The sequence below is a fragment of the Pongo abelii genome, chromosome Y, assembly GCF_028885655.2.
Source record: "Pongo abelii isolate AG06213 chromosome Y, NHGRI_mPonAbe1-v2.0_pri, whole genome shotgun sequence".
In the NCBI taxonomy this organism is placed as follows: Eukaryota; Metazoa; Chordata; class Mammalia; order Primates; family Hominidae; genus Pongo; species Pongo abelii.
In genome coordinates this window covers 12,569,699-12,595,544 of record NC_072009.2, presented here as the reverse complement: position 1 = coordinate 12,595,544, position 25,846 = coordinate 12,569,699, and the positions used below count along the sequence as shown (strand labels likewise).

The 25,846-nt window shown below is 40.2% G+C and overlaps 1 long non-coding RNA gene across 2 annotated transcripts in view; it reads left to right on the top strand.

The window, feature by feature from the left end:
• LOC134760940 (uncharacterized) overlaps nucleotides 1-25,846 on the top strand; it is a 72,748-nt gene that overhangs the window by 30,965 nt on the left and 15,937 nt on the right. For both annotated transcript variants that reach the window (XR_010139072.1, XR_010139071.1), the window contains one exon: nucleotides 19,462-19,614. This is a non-coding gene — a long non-coding RNA (uncharacterized LOC134760940). The remainder of the gene's footprint in view (nucleotides 1-19,461; nucleotides 19,615-25,846) is intronic.

Genomic DNA, 25,846 nt, shown 5'->3' with positions numbered 1-25,846 from the left:
GGCAGGTCATAGTGCAGCCAAAGTACTAATCACCAGGAGTCCGCCCTGCACTACTCACGCAGTTGGCCTCCAGCACTTCCTGCAGGGATGTTGGAAATAGGTCCTATGGAAACAACTGGGAGTCAGTGCTGAGCTTCTTCTGGCCACACCCAAAAGGTCATCCTCACACTTTCCCCATCTTGCCAATCCTTTCAGGAATTGATCTTCAACCCTAGGCTGCTGTGAACCCTAGCAGGACAGAGCCCAGACTGTGTGCTCCCTGCAGCATAGTGCTCCTGTGCCAGCAAGGAGCTGAGCTAGAGTGGGTTGCATGGGTTTTGGGTCAATGTATTTCTGCTAATAATCACTGTCTACACCTGAGAACTATTCCTCAAAGATTTTGTGGTTTATAGAGAGCCGTGATGAATATGTTTAGATTACTGATAAAATGTGCTTCATAAGAAACAAATTAGATTGACTCCTGCTAATGTTTTTGGAAGCTGCTCCCATCAAGCATCAGCATCTCTAGTGAAGCATCGTCAACCTGGAGATATGAAAAATTCAGACAGGCATTTGACTAACATTTATCTTTTTGTTACTTATAAACCACTGGTAAATAATTTAAGACTTTATCAGTAACCAATAAATCTCAAAATCTCGGTGGCTCACCTTAGCAAAGGTTTATTTACTGCCAATGGCAATATCAACTTTTTTTTTTCTTTTTGAGACAGGATCTTCTTTTCTTGTACAGTGGTGTGACCAGAGTGCATTGGTGTGAACACAGCTCACTGCAGACTTGACCTCCTGGGTTCAAGCAATTCTCCCACCTTAGCCTCCCAAGTAGGTGGTACATGTACCACCACACCCAGCTGATTTTAATTTTTGTAGAGACAAGTTCTTGCTGTGTTGCCCAGGCTAGTCTCAAACTCCTGAGCTCAAGCTATCTTCCTGGCTTGGCCTCCCAAAGTGCTGGGACTATAGGCATAAGCCAACACACCCAGCCTCATGATCCATCTTGAACTATGCCAACAGTATTGGAAATGAAGGACTGGGAGTCCCTGGAGATTTTATATGCTTGCCTGTCTCATTGCCAGAACCAGTCCCATGGACCCAAACTGCAAGAGAGGCTGGGGAGTAGGGGATATACATCTATGGATATTGGGTGATCACTAACATTATCTGTCACATTGATTACCTATTAGCATTATAATTAACTGCTACCCACAGAGTGCTTACTGTGGATCAAGCACTTTATTCACATTTTATTAATCCTCACAAAAATCCAAAGAGGTGGTTGTGTTTTGGCCCCATTTCACACTTGAGGACATTGATGCTTACAGCTGTGAGGAAGTTAACTTGAGGAGGTTACACATGTAGACCCTTTCTAGTTGGCCTCCTCACTAGCTCTGTCTGATTCCAAAGCCCAGATAAGTTTTTCCACTACACCAAGCCCAAAACAGTGTTACCATGTTTCCTCAGGCTTTCCATATGTCAGTATTTTGACCTTGTGGTTGTATGCAGTTGAAAGCAATGCACCTGCATTTCTTTAAGCAAGTTTGATAAGAATTCTTCTCCTTCCCCTCATCGCCCTGCCGGCAGTACTAAACTTCACCCACTACCCTCTCCTGAACCTCTAGAGGTGAAGAAGTTGAAAACAGCTTCCCAGTCAAAGATCCTGGATTCAGCCTTAGCATCTTAAGAATGTCTTAATTCATTCAGGTGATAACCACCTGATTGCAGTGGGTTTGCAGGACTCTCTTGCAAACTGACTGTGACAGCTGCAGCTTCACAGATTTAACTGTCAAGTACACCTGATTCCTCATGCCAAACGTTGTTTGTCTTTGTGGCTTTTATGGTCCCTGGGACCTGGTTAGTGCAAATGATGGCCTTTTACCCTATTGGCAATAACAAGGGACTAACATTTCCTTCAAGAATGCCTCCCACTTGAAATGTACATGCAGGATGGTGAGAATGGATTTTAGGGCCTTGATTATTTACCACTTGTAGAAACCATTTTATTTCACAAGGAACAAGTTGTGTTTCAATTCACAGAGACCCTGTGGCCAGTGTTACTCAACCTTGGCTCCACCTTAGAATCCTCTGGGAGCTTTTAGAAATCCTGATGCCCATGCCACTCCCCAGACCACTCATTCACAAGCTATGCAGGTGGGCCCCAGACATCACAATTTTGTGTAGCTTCCTTAGTGTTTTCAAGCTGCTGCTAACTTAATTCCCTCCACTGAGGACTGATTTTTGCCAGAATCAGCAGAGTATAGAGTAGCAAGGGAGAAAAAACAAGACTTTTAGGAATTGTTAGCCTGACACTAGGGCCAAACTCTTGGAATTCAAATTAGTTATTGTCATCTTTTAAATTTTTTTCCCCATAGGAAATACAGCCAACATAAATGTCACTTAATTAATTGAAAAATGTACCAAAGCTGAGCAAGGTAAGGCCCTCCAGCCAGGAACTGTTTGCTTTTCAAAGTTGAGAGTGGTGTTTTTGTCCTGGCCTGTTGCTGACTAGCATATATTTTTAAAGTCATGATCCTTTAAGATATGTGCCAAGAAATAATGTTTTTATGAAATCTAAATGCTGTATAGATATTAGTAACTTAGTTGTGGAAAATGTCATTAAAAATAGTTGTTTGAACAGGGCCTTCAAACTTCTTAAGCTCTGAAGGTTGGGTGGGGAGTTTGTCAAGAAGAAACAACTGTATAATATGGCTGTACAAAGGTTTTAAATTGTGCTCTTTAAAAATATATTACAAAAGTGTGTGTGTGTGTGTGTGTGTGTGTGTGTGTGTGTTTTCCAAGACAGAGCCTTACTCTGCTCCCAGGCTGGCATGCAGTGGTACCATTTTGGCTCACTGCAACTTCAGCCTCCCAGGTTGAAGCAATTCTCCTGCCTCAGCCTCCTGAATAGCTGGGATTCCAGGCGCACCACCACACCCAGCTAATTTTTGTATTTTTAGTAGAGAAGGAGTTCCACCATGTTGGCCAAGCTGGTCTCAAACTCCTGACCTCAGGTGATCCACCCACCTCGGCCTCCCAAAGTGCTGAGATTAGGGGTGTGAGCAACCCCACCTGGCCTACAAATCTGTTTTATTTTAATAAGCTTGCAACAGGAAAATACTTGGCTCATTAAATAATTTACTTAAAAGCTTGGAAACAATGTCATACATTGATGTGAGGTTTTTTGTTTATTTTAAAAAGGTATTTGTCACCACCATCCCAGAAACAGGAGGGGGCTGCACCTCTTACTTACCTGGTGGCATCTGAATTCTGCTTGCCACTTCTTTCTACAAATGATGAGCAAGCACAGCAAGCTTACCCAGCTCTGCAGCTTTTCATGGGAAATTTATCTTCCTCCCCCAGGTCATCATGCTGCCAGGAGTTGGAAACTTATAAAGAGTGAATGGGGGCTGTGGGCTGGAGTCCTTTGGACATTAATCCAGGACTTTTCATAGCAACACAATAAACACTCACTCCTCATGTTACACTAACTCATAGATGATTTATTGCCATAAGTAACTAAACAAGAGAAAAGACAGACTGTTGTTTTGGTCAAGACAATCAGCATTCTTTCTCCAAGTTTTGCCAGTTGCATCTACTTAAAGCCTTAATACTTTCTGGACGATATAAACACGATAGACACTTGACCAATGTTACACTGATTAAAATAGCACATAACAAGCGCACCAGCCAGTCCCAATGCCCTGACATGACAGAAGTAATGTGTGTTCATATGATGTGCTGTATACAAAACCTTTAAAAACAACTTTTTGTCATTAATATTAACACAGAATAATTCCTTGAACATTCTGCAAGAGTAGGTGCAAACACAGAATTACTTCTTCATTTCCAGATTACCAGTATCTATAGGACTATTTTTGAGAAAAGGTAGGAGGTGGAGCACCTCCCCTCCCCATGACATTTTCTTTGCCAAACTAGAGAAGTCTAAGGGGTTTAAGTTGAGGAGGGCAGCAGATAGGGCTTCTGGAGTTGTTAGGTCACCAAGTAGCTGCAGGAGATGGACACTGCCCTGCAAGGTTGGGATCAACAACAGCCTTGGTTTGTAGCCAAGGGTGTCCTTGGATTTGACATGATTGCTCCTGGAAGCCCTGCAGGTGAGAGAGGCACTGGATGGTCCATACCCTCCAGCTGGAGGAGTGGTGGCAAAAGGACTGGGGCTCCAGCATCAGGGCTAGAAGAAATAACCTGACCTCTTGCATTCTGACACTGGGTCATTAATGACACTTTTCCAGTGGATGTGCAAAATACAACACTGTCAGGAACCTGGCCCTGGGATGGCTCAGGTCAGCTCACAAGGACAGGTCGAACCAATCCAAAGGTTAGGTAACACACAACACCAGGGAAACCAGCACCCAAATCAGCTGTTGGTAAGATGCCTTGGGTTTGGCAAGAAACCTAGTTTTAGCACAAGTTGTCCGAGACTCAGTTGTCTTCAGCCATTCCAAGCTCTCCAACTTCCTCAGCATCCCTGTCCCTGGCATCCTCTCCAAGATCGGAGTGTCCAGTGCAACCCCCTACCGGGGCCTTGCTGTGTCTGGCAGGTCCATTCTGCACATCCTCACCCTCCACACATACTTCATACAGCCGGCCACCAGGGGACAGCTGTTCTCCCTTGTCCTCTTGGACAGGGCCCTTCATCTCCTCAGAGACTCCACCCTCCTGCTACTGTCCTGAAACAGTTTCCCACATCTCCAGCTTTGAAAGACTGGTCTTCTAAATTCTTTTCATTTTATTCTGCTTGTCATTTGTTTCTAGAACTAAGTTTACCTTTCAATTTCCTTATCTGCTTGTTGTGCATTTCTTATCTGGAGAATTGCCACTGAAACTAGAAATTGGAAAGGATAGGGATAAATAACAAGCCTCGGGGAACACAGAGCTTCACCCAAAGCCTTGTTTGCATTCATACCCACACCACGTCTGAGTGAGACATGCAATTCCCAGCATCCTCCAGTGAAGCAGTACAGGCACCAAACTTGAATCATACCCAATCACATCACAACCACCCCAAGAGCCTGTACCATGCCTTCCAGGTTCTGGGAGGGCAGAGGAGTATTTCCTTTGATTGAGGAAGGGCTCTTGAAGTCCTATCATTTGGAAGGCCAGGGTGCTGAGGAGATGTGAGGCCTGTCACCAATAAGTGCCAAGGCTACAGCTACTGGTTTCCATTCTGAGCAGGCTGAAGATTAACAAGCACAGAGCTGGCATTCTCTCCCTAGGTCACCTGAGTAAGGCAGGGCCCAAAACATGGGGCAGACACTGTGCTGTACCACTCCGATTCCCCAACAGGACTGGCACGCCTGCCAGTAATTCCAATAATGGAATCGCTCTGTAGGCCAAGTGGCATCTCAGACCCACCTCCCACTTCAGCCAAGCCTTCCACGCAGGCATCTCAAGGCTCCAAACCCACCAGAGGATGCCACTGATTTCAGCCCTCAGCATGACCATGGCTCCCTCCACCAAGTCTCCATATAGCTTCCGTGCACCATGTTAAGGTTCATCACTGCTGCCCTGTGCTAGGTAGCTGCCGTTGAATTTTAATTATAGTCCAAATGTAAGTCTCTCTCTTTTTTCTTTAATGGATGTTCCAAAACAGTCAGAGCCTCTTCACATTTTATATCATTTTACTTCTTTTTAGAAGAAGACCAGTTAAGCCTACCTGTGTAATATAGTACTCTGAGAGGCAGTCACCTCTGAGGGAACTCAGAGGAAGTTTTACTGTTTCCAAAAAAGTGGTGATTGTCTTAGCTAAGAGGCTCTAAGTGCTAAAATGTCAATTATAGTGTGGGTTCAAATCTTAGTTCTTGTGCTCATTAGCTGTCAGTCCTTAGGCAGGTTATGAATCTGAGTTTCAAGTTACTTATCTCTAAAATGGTTGTCTCTAGCTCCAGGCTGTGGTGCACACCTTCAGGGCCCCATTCACACTGTATTTGATGTGAATGGCACCGTTTGCTGTTGTGCACTGTATTACTGAGGACAATTCCACCACGTGTTAGACCTTCCTTCTAGTATGAGCCCAGATACTCTCTCAGGGGTGGCTCTTGCTAAATAAAAAACAGAGCTTCCATAGTTTCCTCTGGGTGCTCCATTGGAAATATTTTCCTGTAGAAGATCACATCTTTTTGATCTCCTGATATAATACAAAAGGAGAACACAGATGGTGGAAAACAAACAATAAAAACTGTTTCAGATCCCAACAATTCAAAAAGGAGACATCTCAGAAAGCAAGAGGAGGTCTGGACTGTGTCAGATTTCAGTTGAGCCTCTGGGGTGAGGTGTAACAACCACACCACTTAAAGGCATGCCGTCTATCCTGGGGAATGGACTCCATGTTTTGAGCAGGACCTGGGGAGTAACCAGCAAGCTGGAGGTAAAACAGGCTGCACTGAGTTGGGGGCCTTCCCAAGACAGAGCATCTGTGACAGTTGGATGTGTCACCAAATCCAATTAGCCACCCAATTCAGAAATAATTTCTAAAAGGAAAAAATAAATTCTTTGCTTTACAGCAGTGTGTGTCCAGAGTTCCATGTCAACATGGGCCAATGGATTTAATTTGCACATTTTAAAAACTGTCCATTATGTGTCCACTTCAAGTCATTTAGCTGGAATTAAGTCTTCCCCTGAATTGTAGAAATCACCTACTCTCTTTGAGGGAGTTTAATATTTGCCTTGAAAATCACACGCATATATACAGAGGTTTCTTTCCAACCCTGAAAAGTCTTGATTAGAAAATTCTGTCCATATTGATGATTAAAAGATGATTAAATATGCCACATCCTCAGTGTGCCAATCTTGCGATTTCTTAAGTTTTAATGCTAGACATACTTGTATGTCCTCGCTCAGAAGTAGATTACTCATTCATTGATTCAACAAGTATTTGTTGAGTACCAACTAAACTCTGGGTACTGGGTACACAACATGGGAAAAAGGTCTTTGCTCTTGTGGAGATTATGTCTGACTCTGCCTGGAAAGGGTAAAATAATGATCACAAATAACTAAAAGCTCAGAGGAGAGCTCTGAAGGAGAAGAATGTGGTTCTTTTCCAGTGTGGTACAAAGGATTCTGATTTGGTGTAAAAGGAGACAGCAATGAACGAAGGAAACGATGCTCAAGTGAAGCTAGAAAGGAGGAGAGTGTCCTTGGCAGAGGGGACACAGAAGAACTGCAGGCCACAGAGGAGCTGGAGGCCACAGAAAATGAGAGGCTGACAGAGGAAGTAAGAGGGGCCAGAGCCCTTGGAGCCTTGAGGGCCAAAATGCTGATTTCCTTCTTTGTCTTCAGAGTCATACAAAACTAGAACTGCTTTGAGCAGTGGGATGATAGGATTCAAGTTGCCTTTTTAACAGATCACTTTGGCTCTGAGTAGAGAACCTATCTGAAGGGGAGATCTGTTATTAGCAGATTGGAGGAGCTGAGGTGAGTAGTGGTAGAGAGAAGTGGAGGAATTCCAGGGCCCCTGGGGCCTAAAAGATTGGTCTTAAGGATAGACTGAATATAGGAGAAGGAGAGGGGAGTGTCAGCAAACACAGCTCCTAAGGGGCAGGTTTTGATTTGCAATTCCTTAATGATTGATTATGTCAAGCATTTTCTAATGTGTTTGTTAGTCACTTGCATATCTTCCTTGGGAGAAATGCCTCTTCATATTCTTTGCCGATTTTAAACTGGGTTACTTATCTTTTCCTCATTGATTTCTATGTGCACATTATATATTTTGGATACAAATCCCTCATCAGGTATATAATTTGCAATTATTTTCTCTGATTTGTGGATTGTGGTGCTACACTCTTTTCATGGATCACTTAATCTTTACAATAGCCTCAAAAGGAGGCTCATCTCCACTCATCTCCAGCTTTTTAAATTTTTTTAGAGATGCAGAGTAGACTGAGTGGGTAAGACTTAACTTAAAATGTGACTAAGGGATTTCAGGATTTGGGCTCATACCTCTATTGGGGAATCAATGAACGCTTCCCTTCTCCTGCCATGACTCTCACATAACGTTGTAAGCATTTGAACAAAAACAATTAAATCTTAGGAATGCATTGCCCTGACTGTGCATAACTCCTAGACATTCCAGTGGATACGCATTGAAAAACATACAAAAACAACACTTTGGCAATACTCTCCAAATTCATTCTCTTGGGACTGTGCTGATTCCTAGCAGGAAAGTGTAAACACAAAGCACCTGAGGCAGGTTGAATTCATGTTCTGAGTCAGGATTTATAAGCATGGGGAACAGTTCTTTTAAAAGACAATAACAAAGATAAACCTTTTTAATGAGAGCCAGATGCAGTCATGATTTTGATTAAATGTTTCCTAGTAACTATTCTTATGTGAGAACATCCGCCCACTGACGAGCTTCCTGGAGTTTTAGCGGGTGAATTTATGTAGGAAATACAACTTCACATGCTTCTTCCTGAGGAGAGAAGTTAGATAAAAAAGACTCACTTACCTTTCTTCCATTTTTTTCCCATCTGCCATTTAGAAAGCCCGAGTAAATATATTCCTACATTGAGGTAGTACATTTCCCTTCAGCCTCTCTGCATCCCCAGCTTTGGCTTTGAAGGTGCCCAGTAAGTGTTGGTGTCTGGGTTCTTTGTGTATCTGGGCTCTGCATATACAGGCATGTTGGGTTGTTCAAGAATAGTTCAGAGCTTCATATGCCTATAATAGCCCTATAATAGCAAACCACTGCTGGTCATACTCCTGAACATACACATTCATCTCTTCAAATCTTCCCTCTCAAATATTCTCAATAGTTTATCCTTGGAAGCCTGGATCAGAAAGTAGAATACATGGTATTTACAGAAAGTCTTTTATTGGTGTTTTTGGATTTTTCTGAGCTCTAGGTCAATCTTAATTAAGCAGGCAATAGGCAGAAGGTCTTTACTCACTTCCTAGACTGTCATACAAGGTACAGAAAAGAACAGTCTTAAGTATCTATCATATTCCAGATAAATACTCTGGACTTTAGCATAATCTAATTAGTGATCCTGAGTCCATCAGGATTGATTCCATCTTGTCTCATCACTTTTAAGTCACCAACCTGCAGATTATTCATCATTGCCTAGTCACTTATCCACATACTGTTATGCACATAACAAAATTAAATCAAGCTCTCTCTCCATCATCATTAGCCCTTCTTTTCTGCCCTCTGTAACTCATAGTCTGTCATTAAGAAACTCCCCAGTAGCTTTGAATTCTTCCCTTCCTCTTGTTATAACTGGAATATAGCTGTGTTCTGGGGGAATAATTTCCCCTGCAGTCCTTTCATGTGAAATCAATTTCCCTCACCTACTCTAGAGGTTACAGGTGGAGTAAGTGGCTACTTTCTTCCTTTTTGTCACTTACAGATCATTTCTGTTTCTTCTTCAAAATCCAGAGCTCATTTGAAGTACAGAAATTTTCAAGGGTAGACTGACTGATGTCACCTGAAATTCTTGACTGCATATCTCAAATGAGCAATCTTTCCATGTTATGTGTCCTTTTCTACTATGAAAACCAACTATTCACTACCTTACCCTCTTCTTGGTTCTTCAGAAACCCACTGTCTCATGCCTGTCATTTTATGACCTTTCCTCTTCCTTCACTGAGAGAATAGAAGAATCAACAGATAATTTCCTTATATCTTTACCACCAAATTCACCATCTTCCCTGCATTTGAAACCACATCATAAACACTTCTTTTCTTCTTTACAATGTATAAGCATAACCTGTTCTCATGTAAGGCCAGATCTTCTACTTTTAGTATAGATCCCATATGCTAGTCCTCTGATACTCCTCTTGCTTTATCAATATTTTCTTTTATTCTGCAATTATCCCCTTGCTCTTTGCAATCATTGATTTCACTTAATCATTCATGTCAGTACACAGGTATGTTGTAAATCTATTCTTAAAAATACACTCTCACCCGGGCACAGTGCCTCACGCCTGAAATCCCAGCACACCTCAAATCTCAGGCCGAGGTGGGCAGATCACCAAGTCAGGGGTTCAAGACCAGCCTGACCATCATGATGAAACCATGTCTCTACTAAAAATACAAAAATTAGCTGGGCATGGTGGTGCACACCTGTAATCTCAGCTACTCAGAAGGCTGACCCAGGAGATCGATTGAACCTGGGAGGTGGAGGTTGCAGTGAGCTGAGATTGTACCACTGCACTCCAGCCTGGTGACAGAGTGAGACTCTGTCTCAAAAAAAAAAAAAAAAAAAAACACTCTCAGGACACCAAATTAACCTCCAACTCCGTGTATTTTTTTTCTTAGCATCGAACTCCTCACTTCCTTACCTCATATAATGTTCTTACTATACATCATTCAGGTTTACACTAAATATTTTCCATTTTTTTATTCTTTTTTTTCAGGGTTAATAATAACTTCCATACTGTCAAGTACAATTTTCCATACTATCAAGTACAATAGTCATTTGTGTTTCCCCATATTACCTGTGAAAAGTATTTAATGAAGCTATTTTTTCTTCTTAAAACATTATTTGCCCTTGGCTGTTGCAATGCTCCACTCAACTGTTTTTTCTGTTTTCAATTATTTTGACTATATACCTAGGAGTATCATGTTGGGTTATATGGTAAGTTTATGTTTAACATTTTGAGGAATTGCCAAAGTGTTTTACATGGAGCCTGAATCATTTTAGCTTTCCTCCAGAAGTGTGAGGGTTCCAATTTATCCAGACCACCACAGACACTTGTTATTTTCCATCTAAAAATTTTTTTTATATAGGCCAGGTGCAGTGGCTCGCACCTGTAATCCCAGCACCTTGTGAGGCCAAGGCGAGTAGATCACCTGAGGTCAGGAGTTCGAGACCAGCCTGGCCAACATGGTGAAACCCCATTGCTACTAAAAATATTTAAAAAATTACCAGGCACAGTGGCACACACCTACAGTCCCAGCTACTTGGGAGGCTGTGGCAGGAGAGTCACTTGAACCTGGTAGGTGGAGGTTACAGTGAGCTGAGATCTGGCTACTGCAGTCCAGCCTGGGTGACAGAGCAAGACTCATCTCAAAAATAATAATAATAATTAATATAATTATCATAGAAGGTGTGAAGTGGTATCTTATTGTGGTTTTGATTTGCATTTTCCTTAATTGTTAATGATGTTAAGCAGCTTTTCATGTTATTTGTTGGTAATTTATATATCTTCCTTAGATAAATGTCAGCTTCAGTTCTTCACATACCTTTTAATTGGGTGTTTTATCTTTTTTTTTGTTGAGTTGTAAGAGGCTTTTATGTATTCTGCATGCTAGAACTTTACCAAATACATGATTTCCAAATGTATTTGTCCTTTTCTTCGCGTTGCCTTTTCATTTTTTTGTGAATTTTTTGCAGCAGATTTTTAAATTTGATACAGTCCAATTTAATCTTTGTTTGTTGCTTGTACATTTGGTGACATATCTAAAAAAATTACTTAACCAAGTTCTATGTGAGTCTGACCTAGTTCTATATTTTTCACAATGTTTCTTTTTTTTTCTTTTATTATTGTTATCCTTTAAGTTTTAGGGTACATGTGCACAATGTGAATGTTAGTTACATACGTATACATGACCCATGCTGGTGTACTGCACCCATTAACTCCTCATTTAGCATTAGGTATATCTCCTAATGCTATCCCTCCCCCACCCCACAATGGTCCTGAGAGTGTGATGTTTGCCTTCCTGTGTCCATGTGTTATTGTTCAGTTCCCACCTATGAGTGAGAATATGCGGTGTTTGGTTTTTTGTTCTTGCAATAGTTTACTGAGAATGATGATTCCAAATTTCATCCATGTCCCTACAAAGGACATGAACTCATCATGTTTTATGGCTGCATAGTATTCCATGGTGTATGTGTGAAACATTTTCTTAATCCATTCTATCATTGTTGGACATTTGGGTTGGTTCCAAGTCTTTGCTATTGTGAATAATGCCACAATAAACATACGTGTGCATGTGTCTTTATAGCAGCATGATTTATAGTCCTTTGTGTATATACCCAGTAATGGGATGGCTGGGTCAAATGATATATCTAGTTCTAGATCCCTGAGGAATCGCCACACTGACTTCCGCAATGGTTGAACTAGTTTCCACTCCCATCGACAGTGTAAAAGTGTTCCTATTTCTCCACATCCTCTCCAGCACCTGTTGTTTCCTGACTTTTTAATAATTGCCATTCTAACTGGTGTGAGATGGTATCTCATTGTGATTCTGATTTGCATTTCTCTGATGGCCAGTGATGGTGAGCATTTTTTCATGTGTCTTTTGGCTGCATAAATGTCTTCTTTTGAGAAGTGTCTGTTCATGTCCTTTGTCCACTTTTTGATGGGGTTGTTTGTTTTTTTCTTGTAAATTTGTTTGTGTTCATTGTACATTCTGGATATTAGCCCTTTGTCAGATGGGTAGGTTGCGAAAATTCTCTCCCATTTTGTAGGTTGCCTGTTCTCTCTGATGGTAGTTTCTTTTGCTGCGCAGAAGCTCTTTAGTTTAATTAGATGCCATTTGTCAATTTTGGCTTTTGTTGCCATTGCTTTTGGTGTTTCAGACATGAAGTCCTTGCCCATGCCTATGTCCTGAATGGTAATGCCTAGGTTTTCTTCTAGGGTTTTTATGGTTTTAGGTCTAACATTTAAGTCTTTAATCCATCTTGAATTAATTTTTGTATAAGGTGTAAGGAAGGGATCCAGTTTAAGCTTTCTCCATATGGCTAGCCAGTTTTCCCAGCATCATTTATTAAATAGGGAATCCTTTACCCATTTCTTGTTTTTCTCAGGTTTGTCAAAGATCAGATAGTTGTAGATATGCAGTGTTATTTCTGAGGGATCTGTTCTGTTCCATTGATCTATGTCTCTGTTTCGGTACCAGTACTATGCTGTTTTGGTTACTGTAGGCTTGTAGTATAGTTTGAAGTCAGGTAGCATGATACTTCCAACTTTGTTCTTTTGGCTTAGGATTGGGGATGTGGGCTCTTTTTTGGTTCCATATGAACTTTGAAGTAGTTTTTTCCAATTCTGTGAAGAAAGGCATTGGTAGCTTGATGGGGATGGGCATTGAATCTATAAATTACCTTGGGCAGTATGGCCATTTTCATGATATTGATTCTTCCTACCCATGAGCATGGAATGTTCTTCCATTTGTTTGTATCCTCTTCTATTTCATTGAGCAGTGGTTTCTAGTACTCCTTGAAGAGGTCCTTCACATCCCTTCTAAGTTGGATTCCTAGGTATTTTATTGTCTTTGAAGCAATTGTGAATGGGAGTTTACTCATGATTTGGCTCTCTGTTTGTCTGTTATTGGTGTATAAGAATGCTTGTGATTTTTGTACATTGATTTTGTATCCTGAGACTTTGCTGAAGTTGCTTATCAGCTTAAGGAGATTTTGGGCTGAGACAATGGGGTTTTCTAGATATACAATTATGTCATCTGCAAACAGGGACAATTTGACTTCCTCTTTTCCTAATTGAATACCCTTGATTTCCTTCTCCTGCATAATTGCCCTGGCCAGAATTTCCAACACTATATTGAATAGGAGTGGTGAGAGAGGGCATCCCTGTCTTGTGCCAGTTTTCAAAGGGAATGCTTCCAGTTTTTGCCCATTCAGAATGATATTGGCTGTGGGTTTGTCATAGATAGCTCTTATTATTTTGAGATACATCCCATCAGTACCTAATTTATTTAGAGTTTTTAGCATGAAGCATTGTTGAATTTTGTCAAAGGGCTTTTCTGCATCTATTGAGATAATCCTGTGGTTTTTGTCTTTGGTTCTGTTTATATACTGGATTACATTCATTGATTTATGTGTATGGAACCAGCCTTGCATCCCAGGGATGAAGCCCACTTGATCATGGTGGATAAGCTTTTTGATGTGCTGCTGGATTCAGTTTGCCAGTATTTTATTGAAGATTTTTGCATCAAAGTTCATCAAGGATATCGGTCTAAAATTCTCTTTTTTGGTTGTGTCTCTGCCCGGCTTTGGTATCAGGATGATGCTGGCCTTATAAAATGAGTTAGGGAGGATTTCCATTTTTTCTATTGATTGGAATAGTTTCAGAAGGAATGGTACCAATTCCTCCTTGCACCTCTGGTAGAATTTGGCTGTGAATCCATCTGGTCCTGGACTCCTTTTTGTTGATAAGCTATTGATTATTGCCACAATTTCAGATCCTGTTATTGGTCTATTCAGAGATTCAACTTCTTCCTGGTTTAGTCTTGGGAGGGTGTATGTGTTGAGGAATTTATCCATTTCTTCTAGTTTTTCTAGTTTATTTGTGTAGAGGTGTTTATAGTATTCTCTGATGGTAGTTTGTGTTTCTGTGCAATCGGTGGTGATATCCCCTTTATCATTTTTTATTGCATCTATTTGATTCTTCTCTCTTTTCTTCTTTAGTAGTCTTGCTAGTGGTCTATCCATTTTGTTGGTCCTTTCAAAAAACCAGCTCCTGGATTCACTAATTTTTTGAAGGGTTTTTTGTGTCTCTATTTCCTGCGTTCTGCTCTGATTTTAGTTATTTCTTGCCTTCTGCTAGCTTTTGAATGTGTTTGCTCTTGCTTTTCTAGTTCTTTTAATTGTGATGTTAGGGTGTCAATTTTGCATCTTTCCTGCTTTCTCTTGTAGGCATTTAGTGCTGTAAATTTCCCTCTACACACTGCTTTGACTGTGTCCCAGAGATTCTTGTATGTTGTGTCTTTGTTCTCATTGGTTTCAAAGAACATCTTTATTTCTACCTTCATTTCGTTATGTACCCAGTAGTCATTCAGGAGCAAGTTGTTCAGTTTCCATGTAGTTGAGCGGTTTTGAGTGAGTTTCTTAATCCTGAGTTCTAGTTTGATTGCACTGTGGTCTGAGAGACAGTTTGTTATAATTTCTGATCTTTTACATTTGCTGAGGAGAGCTTTACTTCCAACTATGTGGTCAATTTTCGAGTAGGTGTGGCGTGGTGCTGAAAAAAATGTATATTCTGTTGATTTGGGGTGTAGAGTTCTGTAGATGTCTACTAGTTCCACTTGGTGCAGAGCTGAGTTCAATTCCTGGGTATCCTTGTTAACTTTCTGTCTCATTGATCTGTCTAATGTTGACAGTGGAGTGTTAAAGTCTCCCATTATCATTGTGTCAGAGTGTAAGTCTCTTTGTAGGTCAATCAGGACTTTCTTTATGAATCTGGGTGTTCCTGTATTGGGTGCATATATATTTAGGATAGTTAGCTCTTCTTGTTGAATTGATCCCTTTACTATTATGTAATGGCCTTCTTTGTCTCTTTTGATCTTTGTTGGTTTAAAGTCTGCTTTATCAGACACTAGGATTGCAACCCCTGCCTTTTGTTTTTGTTTGTTTTCCATTTGCTTGGTAGATCTTCCTCCATCCTTTTATTTTGAGCCTATGTGTGTCTCTGCATGTGAGATGGCTTTCCTGAATACGGCACACTGATGGGTCTTGACCCTTTATCTAATTTGCCAGTCTGTGTCTTTTAATTGGAGCATTTAGTCCATTTACATTTAATGTTAGTATGGTTATGTGTGAATTTGATCCTGTCATTATGATGTTAGCTGGTTATTTTGCTCATCAGTTGATGCAGTTTCTTCCTAACCTCGATGATCTTTACAATTTGGCATGATTTCGCAGTGGCTGGTACCAGTTGTGCCTTTCCATGTTTAGTGCTTCCTTCAGGAGCTCTTTTGGGGCAGGACTGGTGGTGACAAAGTCTCTCAACATTTGCTTGTCTGTAAAATATTTTATTTCTCTTTCACTTATGAAGCTTAGTTTGGGTGGATATGAAATTCTCGGTTGAAAATTATTTTCTTTAAGAATGTTGAATATTGGCCCCCACTCTCTTCTGGCTTGTAGAGTTTCTGCTGAGAGATCCGCTGTTAGTCTAATGGGCTTCCCTTTGTGGGTAACCTGACCTTTCTCTCTGGCTGCCCTTAACATTTTTTCCTTCATTTCAACTTTGGTGAATCTGACAATTATGTGTCTTGGAGTTGCTCATCTCGAGGAGTATCTTGGTGGCATTCTCTGTATTTCCTGAATCTGAATGTTGGCCTTCCTTGCTAGATTGGGGAAGTTTTCCTGGATAATTTCCTGCAGAGTGTTTTCCAACTTGGTTCCATTCTCCCCGTCACTTTCAGGTACACCAATCAGATGTAGATTTGGTCTTTTCATATAGTCCCATATTTCTTGGAGACTTTATTCATTTGTTTTTATTCTTTTTTCTCTAAACTTCCCATCTTGCTTCATTTTATTCATTTCATCTTCCATCACTGATACCCTTTCTTCCAGTTGATCACATCAGCTCCTGAGGCTTCTGCATTCTTCACATAGTTCTCAAGCCTTGGCTTTCAGCTCCATCAGCTCCTTTAAGCACTTCTCTGTATTGGTTATTGTAGTTATATATTCGTCTAAATTTTTTTCAAAGTTTTCAACTTCTTTGCGTTTGGTTTGAATTTCATCCTGTAGCTCAGAGTAGTTTGATCATCTGAAGCCTTCTCTCAACTTGTCAAAGTCATTCTCTGTCCAGCTTTGTTCCATTGCTGATGAGGAGCTGCATTCCTTTGGAGGAGGAGAGGTGCTCTGCTTTTTAGAGTTTCCAGTTTTTCTGCTCTGTTTTTTTCCCGTCTTTGTGGTTTTATCTACTTTTGATCTTTGATGATGGTGATGTACAGATGGGTATTTGGTGTGGATGTCCTTTCTGTTTGTTAGTTTTCCTTCTAACAGACAGGACCCTCAGCTGCAGGTCTGTTGGAGTTTGCTAGAGGTCCACTCCACACACTGTTCACCTGGGTACCAGCAGTGGTGGCTGTAGTACAACAGATTTTTGTGAACTGCGAATGTTGCTGTCTGATCGTTCCTCTGGAAGTTTTGTCTCAGAGGACTACCCAGCCCTGTGAGGTGCCAGTCTGCCCCTACTAGGAGGTGCCTCCCAGTTGGGCTGCTTGGGGGTCAGGGATCAGGGACCCACTTGAGAAGGCAGTCTGCCCATTCTCAGCTCTCCAGCTGCATGCTGGGAGAACCACTACTCTCTTCAAAGCTGTCAGACAGGGACATTTAAGTCTGCAGTAGTTACTGCTGTCTCTTTGTTTGTGCCCTGCCCCCAGAGGTGGAACCTACAGAGGCAGGCAGGCCTCCTTGAGCTGCGGTGGGCTCCACCCAGTTTGAGCTTCCTGGCTGCTTTGTTTACCTAAGCAACCCTGGGCAATGGCGGGCGCCCCTCCCCCAGCCTCGCTGCCTCCTTGCAGTTTGATCTCAGACTGCTGTGCTGGCAATCAGCGAGACTCCATGGGCATAGGACCCTCTGAGCCAGGTGCGGGATATAATTTCCTGATATGCCATTTTGTTAAGCCCATCAGAAAAGTGCAGTATTGGGGTGGGAGTGACCTGATTTTCCAGGTGCCATCTGTCAACCCTTTCTTTGACTAGGAAAGGAAACTCCCTGACCCCTTGCACTTCCCAAGGGAGGCAATGCCTCACCTTGCTTTGACTCAGGCATGGTGCGCTGCACCCACTGTCCTGCGCCCACTGTCTGGCACTCCCTAGTGAGATGAACCCAGTACCTCAGATGGAAAGGCAGAAATCACCTGTCTTCTGCATTGCTCACACTGGGAGCTGTAGACCGGAGCTGTTCCTATTTGGCCATCTTGGCTCCCAGCCACTCTTTTTTTTAATTATACTTTAAGTTTTAGGGTACATGTGCACAACGTGCCAGTTAGTTACTTATGTATGAATGGAAATGCCATTCAATATATATATTGATTTTGTATCCAGTAAGAAAAAAAAAAGAACACAAATTTCAAACTGAATTAAGTTTATGAATGCTAATTGCCAGTACTCAATAGATTTCTGCAGAATTCATTTATATTCATTATACTTTGTAAAGTTTTCAACTTTAGGGCCCAGAACTTCTTATCAGTTGTACTATCAAACTACGGTGGAATATTTAAACTTTCCAACAGGAAAAAGTTTACTCAGTACTTAAGATTGATTTTGCAATTTTTTTGTGTGTATACATGTGCAAACATCTATGCAAGTCTATTGCTTTGTAATTTTCATATGAAGAGTTTGTACATTGGCCTGCCATAAAGCATTTTCTATTTAAGAAATATAGAACTTTAATTTCTGAAAAGAGTCTGTGACTCTGGAAAGGTCTAAAAACCACTGCTTCACAGATACATATGTATCTTTCTTTGCTGGAAGATGAGTCATTAAAAATGATATTTATGAGTGATATACACAATAGAAATGAGAGGTCAATTTCTACATAAAAAATAAAAACAAACCACGAATTAAAAAAAATATATTGGATGGGGTTGGCGAGGTGGCTCATGCCTGTCGTCTCAGCACTTGAGAAGTATAGGGCAGGTGGACCACGAAGTCAGGAGTTCCCGACCAGCCTGGCCAACATGGTGAAATCCTGTCTCTCCTAAAAATACAAAAAATTAGCCTGGCGTGGTGGCATGCACCTGTAATCCTAGCTACTTGGGATGCTGAGGCAGGAGAATCACTGGAAACTGGGAAGCAGAAGCTTCAGTGAGCTGGGATCATGCCATTGCACTCCAGTCTGGGCAATAGGGCAAGAGTCCATCTCAATAAGTAGATAGATAGATAGATAGATAGATAGATAACCTGTCAGTTAACCAGTATCATCTATGAACTAACCTTCAGAAATCTATCACTTAATTTTGTGTTTTAATGACCAGATATGTAATTAATTGCAGAATTTTTTAAAAGTTGAAATTGCAGTGTTTTCTCCATTTTAAGATGCATAGCTTCATGGTTGTTTTGTCTCCATTGATTTTGAGGGTGAAGTTCAATAATACTCTGCCATGTATGAGAATGTGCACATTCTAATATGTACCACCACCTAGCAATTGGCATATGTCTACATTTTTTGTAGATATATAAACATATTTTTATATTACTTATATGCAATTCTTAAAGATTATTAAAATGTAGCATAGTCTAATCTAAAAACAATTGTTTCATAAGAATTGTAAGAATTCTATATTATGTTAATAAATTTTAGAGATAATGTATTTCCCTTATGTGTCATCTTTTGATATTGTAAATATCTGAGTTTCTTTGAATGGAATTTAGTTTATCTTTATGATCTATTTTGAAAATGTTTCCTCATAACAGAATGACATAAACAGTCATTTATCATTTTTCTTTTAATATTTTAATGTATATTATACTTAGATATTTTACTGATAGATTTCTGCTCCCTGTTCAGTCCCCACTTTTCCCACATCTCTCTCGCATACCAATATATTATGATTCTTGAGTTTCTTTCTAGATTTTCTAAATGGACTTTTATTCCATGAATTGTAGCAGTTTCATATAGAAATGTTAATTGTATTAGTTTGGACAAATGTGAATTAGTAAGATTATAATATATAGAAAATCTTTATAAACAACTGAAACTTAGCCATTTAAGATACAGTGATGTTAGTTAACTGAAACGATTTTGTTTGAAATACAGATGATGGTGGATACACTCTTGATCTCAACATGAGTTCTTCTAGGGGAGCCATTCCAGTTGAAAGAGGTTCATCTTCAAGAAGAGCAGGTCCTCCTCCTAAAAAATCTGCTCATTCTGCTGTGGCAAGAACCAATAGTTGGATGGGAGGCCAAGGTAAATGCTACCTGATAGAAAGACCACATTTTTTACATGACTAAAAATAAGCTATTTTAACTGGATGCTTAAATTTAAGTTCATTGAACAAAAGAGAAGTGACACACAAGTGGGATAATTATTGATTAATAGCTTTTATTATACTTTCTATCTCACTAGGAACATTTCAGATTTATGGTGAAGAAATACTGGAGCCTCTCATTGCAGATGAAATAAGTGATTAGAATGAGTCCAACATTACTTTTATTCCTGTATTTGCTAGAGAATTCACCTTAATGTTTCTAAAAGTTCCTAGCAGTATTTTTTGATAGTAGGCTTCTTCATCTAAGGAATTCTTCCATTTCCTAAGTCCCCTGGTAGTGGTCCCCTAGTGTCCCATTATAAAAATTGCTTGTTCAATTTCTTTGCTGGGTTGAAGTCTTGCTCTTATGAGGTCAAAAGGCATTGGTGAGGTGATGGCTTACTACAGCCTCAAATTCCTGGGCTCAAGCAATTCTCCTGTTTCAGCCTCCTGAGTTGCTGCAAGTACAGGCATGCACCACCATATCTAGCCAATTTTTTCCCTATATTTTTGTAGAGAAAGGATGTCACAACATTATCAAAACTGAAATTAAATCCCAGTACTCCAGCAGTGCAGCTGTCTCAGGCTTCCGCACTAGCTCACAGTGTGAGTCACTGAACCTGGCCATCCAGATTCTGAGACCTCAATAATGCTTATGTGCAAGACATTCTTACTGCTTATATGAAGATTTAAAAGAACTACAAGAGCATGTAGCAGAAAAGGAGTCACTGGGCTTAAATATTATTTAAAAATAAAATTAAGTCCTGAAAGGTAGACATGAAGGAGTCTAATATTCTTAAATTAAGGGGATATCACAGAAGTGCAGAGTTATGAAATATAAGGGCATGTAAATCAATAATTAAGATTGTACCAGGATGTTTAAACATTAACACAAGATTCTGAGTGTAGGAGTTGAATTTATTTGAGGAGATAATTTAGAACTAAGCAACCTGACATGAGAAGTAGGATTGAATAGAAGTAATATTTTTCAGAAGGAGAATTGTAAGATTGCAGACTCAGCATAAGAAAGCAAGACAATAATAAAAGTTCTTAGCAAAGAAGCTTAAGCAGAACAAATTAAAATTATTACTTAGTCTTCCATCCTAATATGGAGGAAACTGAAACCTGGCATTTTCAATTTTACATTTCATATGTAGAGTATCGGTGAAGTTAGGTATGTATTGCCTTCAGTATACACAAGCCAACACATTTCCATTGGAAAATTAGCCAGTGAACATACCATAGGTGAAAGACTGACCTCTAAGGAATAGCAAGCAAAGAATATATTAAAGGGGAAACTTTTCTATTTTGAAATAGCAACAATGTTGTAATGACTCCTTTAACAGTGTTGCTTATTGCAATAAAAGTAAATCTTGGCCATAGAAAGTTTTCACTAGTGCATTGTAATTGGTCAACATGTAAGATAGAGCCAAAGACTTAGAGATATATGAGAATTTTTATATAAAAATTTAGCATGCAGTTATTCAAAGATAGCAGTATTTGCGTGTGTGAGGTGGATTGAACAACATGAGAAAATTTACCTTCTTCAGCTGAGAAAGGACAATGTATGTAAACTTTATAATCCATGAAGAGTTTGATGGTTTTACATGTTTTCCCTGTGTCATTGGTAGTCACCAGTAATTCATATGAAAAGGAAAATAATAACTAAGTAGTTATTTACCATTACAAATTAACTTTTACCTAAGAATTAATGTCTGCCTTCAGCTTCATTGGAGGAACTGGTCTTGTGGAAGCCATGGGATTATCCCAAGCCATACAAAATATTCAGTGTCATGACTGTCTAGTAATTTAGGGAACAAAGAATGGAGTCATAGAAGAAATAATGTTTAAAAAGTTGTTTGAGAGAAGAGAAAATAGTGTTTCAGGTTTGGTGTTCTTTACATAATGTGTCATCATTTTGATATTAAAGGTCCAATATCACATGGAAGAGAGAATTATGGAGGTCCTCCACACAGAGAGCAAATCTCTTCCTGGAGAAATGACCATATGTCACCAAAAGATGATGGTTATGAAACTAAGGATAGATAAAGGAAAAATGAAAAAAAATAGTTTATTTATTTGTTGTGGTGATGAAATTCACATAACAAAATTAAATATTATAAGGTAAACACTTAAATGGCACTAAATACATTTTGTATTGTGCAGCAGCTACCTCCATCGAGTTCCAAAACATTTTCATGACTCCAGACTAAAACTCCAACTACCACTTTATCTGTCCCTTTCATTTTCTCCCTTCCCTCAGCTGCTAGCAAACACTAATCTTTGTTCTGCCTCTGAACTTCATGTTGTGGTCATTTAATGTAAATGGGCTCACACACTACACAACTTTTTGTATCTGTCTCCTTTCCTTTTGCATGATGTCCCGAAGGTTCATTTACATCATATCACTTCACTCCTTCCACAGGCTGTTAACCCATTATTTTACTTGTGTTGTTTCCACCACAGTATTTCTACGAATCAATATTTGTTTCAGTACACTTATTCAACTCTGGGTGTATATAAGTGGAATTGCTTTGTTCTGTGATAATTATCTTTGTTTTCTTGATGAGCCACCACATTTCTCCATAGTTGCTGCATCATTTTCCATTCCAACTAGCATTTTATCAGGGTTCCAATTTATCTACATCTTCTCAAACACTTACTATTTCCTGCTTTTTAAAATTTATTGCCATTCTAGTATGTGAAGTGTGATATCTCTTCTTGGATTTGAAATGAATTTTCTGAATCACTGGTTATGAGTATATGTTACATGTGCTTTTTGGGCATTTGCCTATTTTATTTGGAGAAATATCTGTTTAGATGTTTGGCCTTTTAATTTTGTTTAATTATAAGTTTTTTTTTAGTTTTTTAAAAAAAGTAAAAAACTAATAAAAATGGTATCTCCAACAAGGTGATAAAATAGGATGCTCTAATTTGTCCCTCCATCCACAAATGCAACAAATAAAAAGCCACACTGACATCAATTCCCTGTGAGATAAACTCAGAAATTAGTTGAGATACTCTTGCACATAGGATTATGAAAATACTCACTTAAAAAGAGGTACGAAAAACTGAATCATGATCTTGTTCTAGAGTTTATGTTTGAACAGTGCTCTATTGATTCAGTGCCCTAGAATCAATAGGGAACTGTTATTTCACAGTTTCTCTCAGAGGACTGAAGTATTAATCCACATATGTAATGCCCCAACTGTTAACAGCTGTTTCTCAATGAAATGATTCCTAACTTGCCAGTCTCTGGATTCTAACACAGATTGGCATTCATAACTCTCCTAGGACCTCCAAGATAAAAGAGGGATTTAAATAGACATTCAAGCACTTCCAAAACTGTTTCCTCCTGGCTTACTGGATCTCAAGCAGTCAAGAAAGCTCACCTCCCACTTTGTACCTTGAAGAACTTAGATTGTACATCTAACAACTTGACTTTTTTTTTCTTTTGAGATGGAGTCTTGCTCTGTCACCCAGGCTGGAGTGCAATGGCATGATCTTGGCTCACCGCAACCTCTGCCTCCCGGGATCAAGTGATTCCCCTGCCTCAGTCTCCCATGTAGCTGGGATTATAGGTGCACATCAACATGCTGGGCTAACTTTTGTATTTTTTAGTAGACAAGGTTTCACTATTTTGGTCAGGCTGGTCTTGAACTTCTGACCTCAGGTTATCCACCCACCTCGGCCTCCTGAAGCACCAGGATTACAAGCATGAGCCATGGTGCCCTGCCATGTTTGACTTTTATAGCTTCTACCCAGGTATCTTGCTTCTAATTTTGACTTTTGGATCTGTCAAGGTCCTCTAAGAGCAGGCACATAGGCATTTCTCATCAGTCTTCATCATAACTCACTCTAGCAATATACGGAGCTTCTAAATTTTCCTACGAATTAGTCAAACTACCCGACTATTGCTCTGACTTCTCAGGTTGCTGCCTGACAGTTTGAATACTAACTTGCCAATCTCTGGAATCTAATGAATCCCAACTTTTTATACTCCCAGGTTTCTAAACAGGAAAAATTATTGTTTTACAATAATTCTGCATGTTTTTTAAACTTGCCTATTGATATAGTTTGGACATTAGTCCCTCCAAGCCTCAGGTTCAAATGTGGCCCTCCACACTGTAAACAGCACCTAGCAGGGAGGTGTTTCTTTGTGTCCTGGGAATGGATCCCTCATAAATGGCTTGGCACCCTCACCATGGTTAATAAGTGTGTTTTCTGCTGCATTAGTTCCAACAATGCAGCTTACATCCAAATAGTTGTTGAAAAGAGTCACACCTTCTCCTCTTCTCTCTCTTGCTTTCTCTACATGTGACATACCTGGTTTCCTTTCACCTTCTGTCCTGAGTGGAAGCCTTGTGAGGCTGTCGTCAGATGCAGATGATGGCACCACACATCTTTTACAGTCTGCAGAACCAGAAGCCAATGAAAGCTCTTTTCTTTATAAATTTTCCAGTTTCATAGTATTTTATAGGAACACGAACAGACTAAGACATTTATCTCTGGTTGATAACTTGCCTAGATCAGTAAGCAGTGGAGATCAGCATTCACTATTTCCTCTGTTCCATAGAGGATGAAGAGGTGGTTTTCAATGGTCCCATGAGCTTTTCCTTAAATCCAACTCTTGTCTTGCTGTAGCTTTCAGCTTCTCCATGGAAGCACCCCAACCTTTTAAATGCCTCCCTTAGGACCAGTATTTTATTGTTGTTGTTGTTTGTATTTATTTATTTATTTATTGAGATCGAGTCTCACTCTGTCACCCAGGTCAGAGTGCAGTGGCATGATCTCAGCTCACTTTGGCCTCCACCTCCTGGTTTCAAGAGGCACTGCTGCCTCAACCTGCCAAGTAGCTGGGACTACAGGCATGTGCCACCAGCCCCAGCTAATTTTTTTGTTTTGTATATTTAGTTGAGAGCAGATTTCACCATGGTAGCCAGGATGATCTCAACCTCCTGACCTTGTGATATGCCCACTTCAGCCTGCCAAAGTGCTGGGGTTACAGACATGAGCCACTGTGCTCAGCCTGGACCAGTCTTTTAACATGCCTGTTTCTAGGATCTGATGTGTCAGAATCGGCATTCTGTGATTCTGCTAATTCCCACCCTTTCTTCAAAAAACTCAACTCACAGCTATCCTTAGATAAGGACACCACAGTGAATGATTCTATAACTTGGATTTGAATCTATGACACCTTTTCAAAGACTGTAGAACTGAGAATAAACACACACATAGGATAAAAGAACAGTTTTAATTGGATGCTTTTTCTCCTCCCCAAGCTAGCAGAGTGTTGCATGCAAAAAATTTCCCCCAACTCATAGTTTCTTCACAGAGAAGAGAGTTGAAAGTGTACATTCAGACATTTCTTTTCCGTTTTGCAATTCTTCACATGATGTTCTGTCTTGTCTTACCCTGTAGGAAACATTGTGGGTATCAGACAGCTGGGGCCAGTTACAAACAAAGTATATAGATGGGGCTCACAGTGACCATAACATTAATTTTGCTGGTGGCTTTACATTCCAGCCAGCAGAAGTGCACCATCAGAGAAAATAGGCAATAGCATCATTTTGCAGCAACCAATTATGGTTGATGGCCGATGGCCAGGCTCAAATTACTGGCCAACAGCCAAATCCCACCCTGGTTTTCTCTGCAAAATTTCCAAGGCTGTGACAAAGAGGCAGCTTGGTGATTATCCACAGAAGGGGCATGTGACGCCACCCAATCCCAGCTGCCATACTTTTGACCATCCTAGCCCTGTGTGCTCCACCCATCCCCACACTGAAAAGCAGAGGCAATTTAGTGGTTAAAGATGAAGTTCTGGCTCTACCTTGACCCAGTGGGCAAGTAGCTAATATAATAAGCCTTGGTACTCCTGGAAGGGAGTTCACTTCTGATATATCTAGTGGAAATCATTGGGACATTAGAATCTCTAGAGCATATGACTTTATTGAGAAACAGAGAATTTCAGTCTCAGCTCCAGCCCTTCCCACTGCTATTGGGAAGCAACTACCCTGCTGCAGAACGTGCCTCTCTGAGTCAATGAATGCAGTCTATCCAGGCTCTGTCCAGCAGAAAATGGATCTAGAATCACCAGCCTCTGTGCACTATGGGAGGACCCACTCTCAGCTCTGGCCCTTCCACTTTAATCAGGGAACTATATAATCTTTG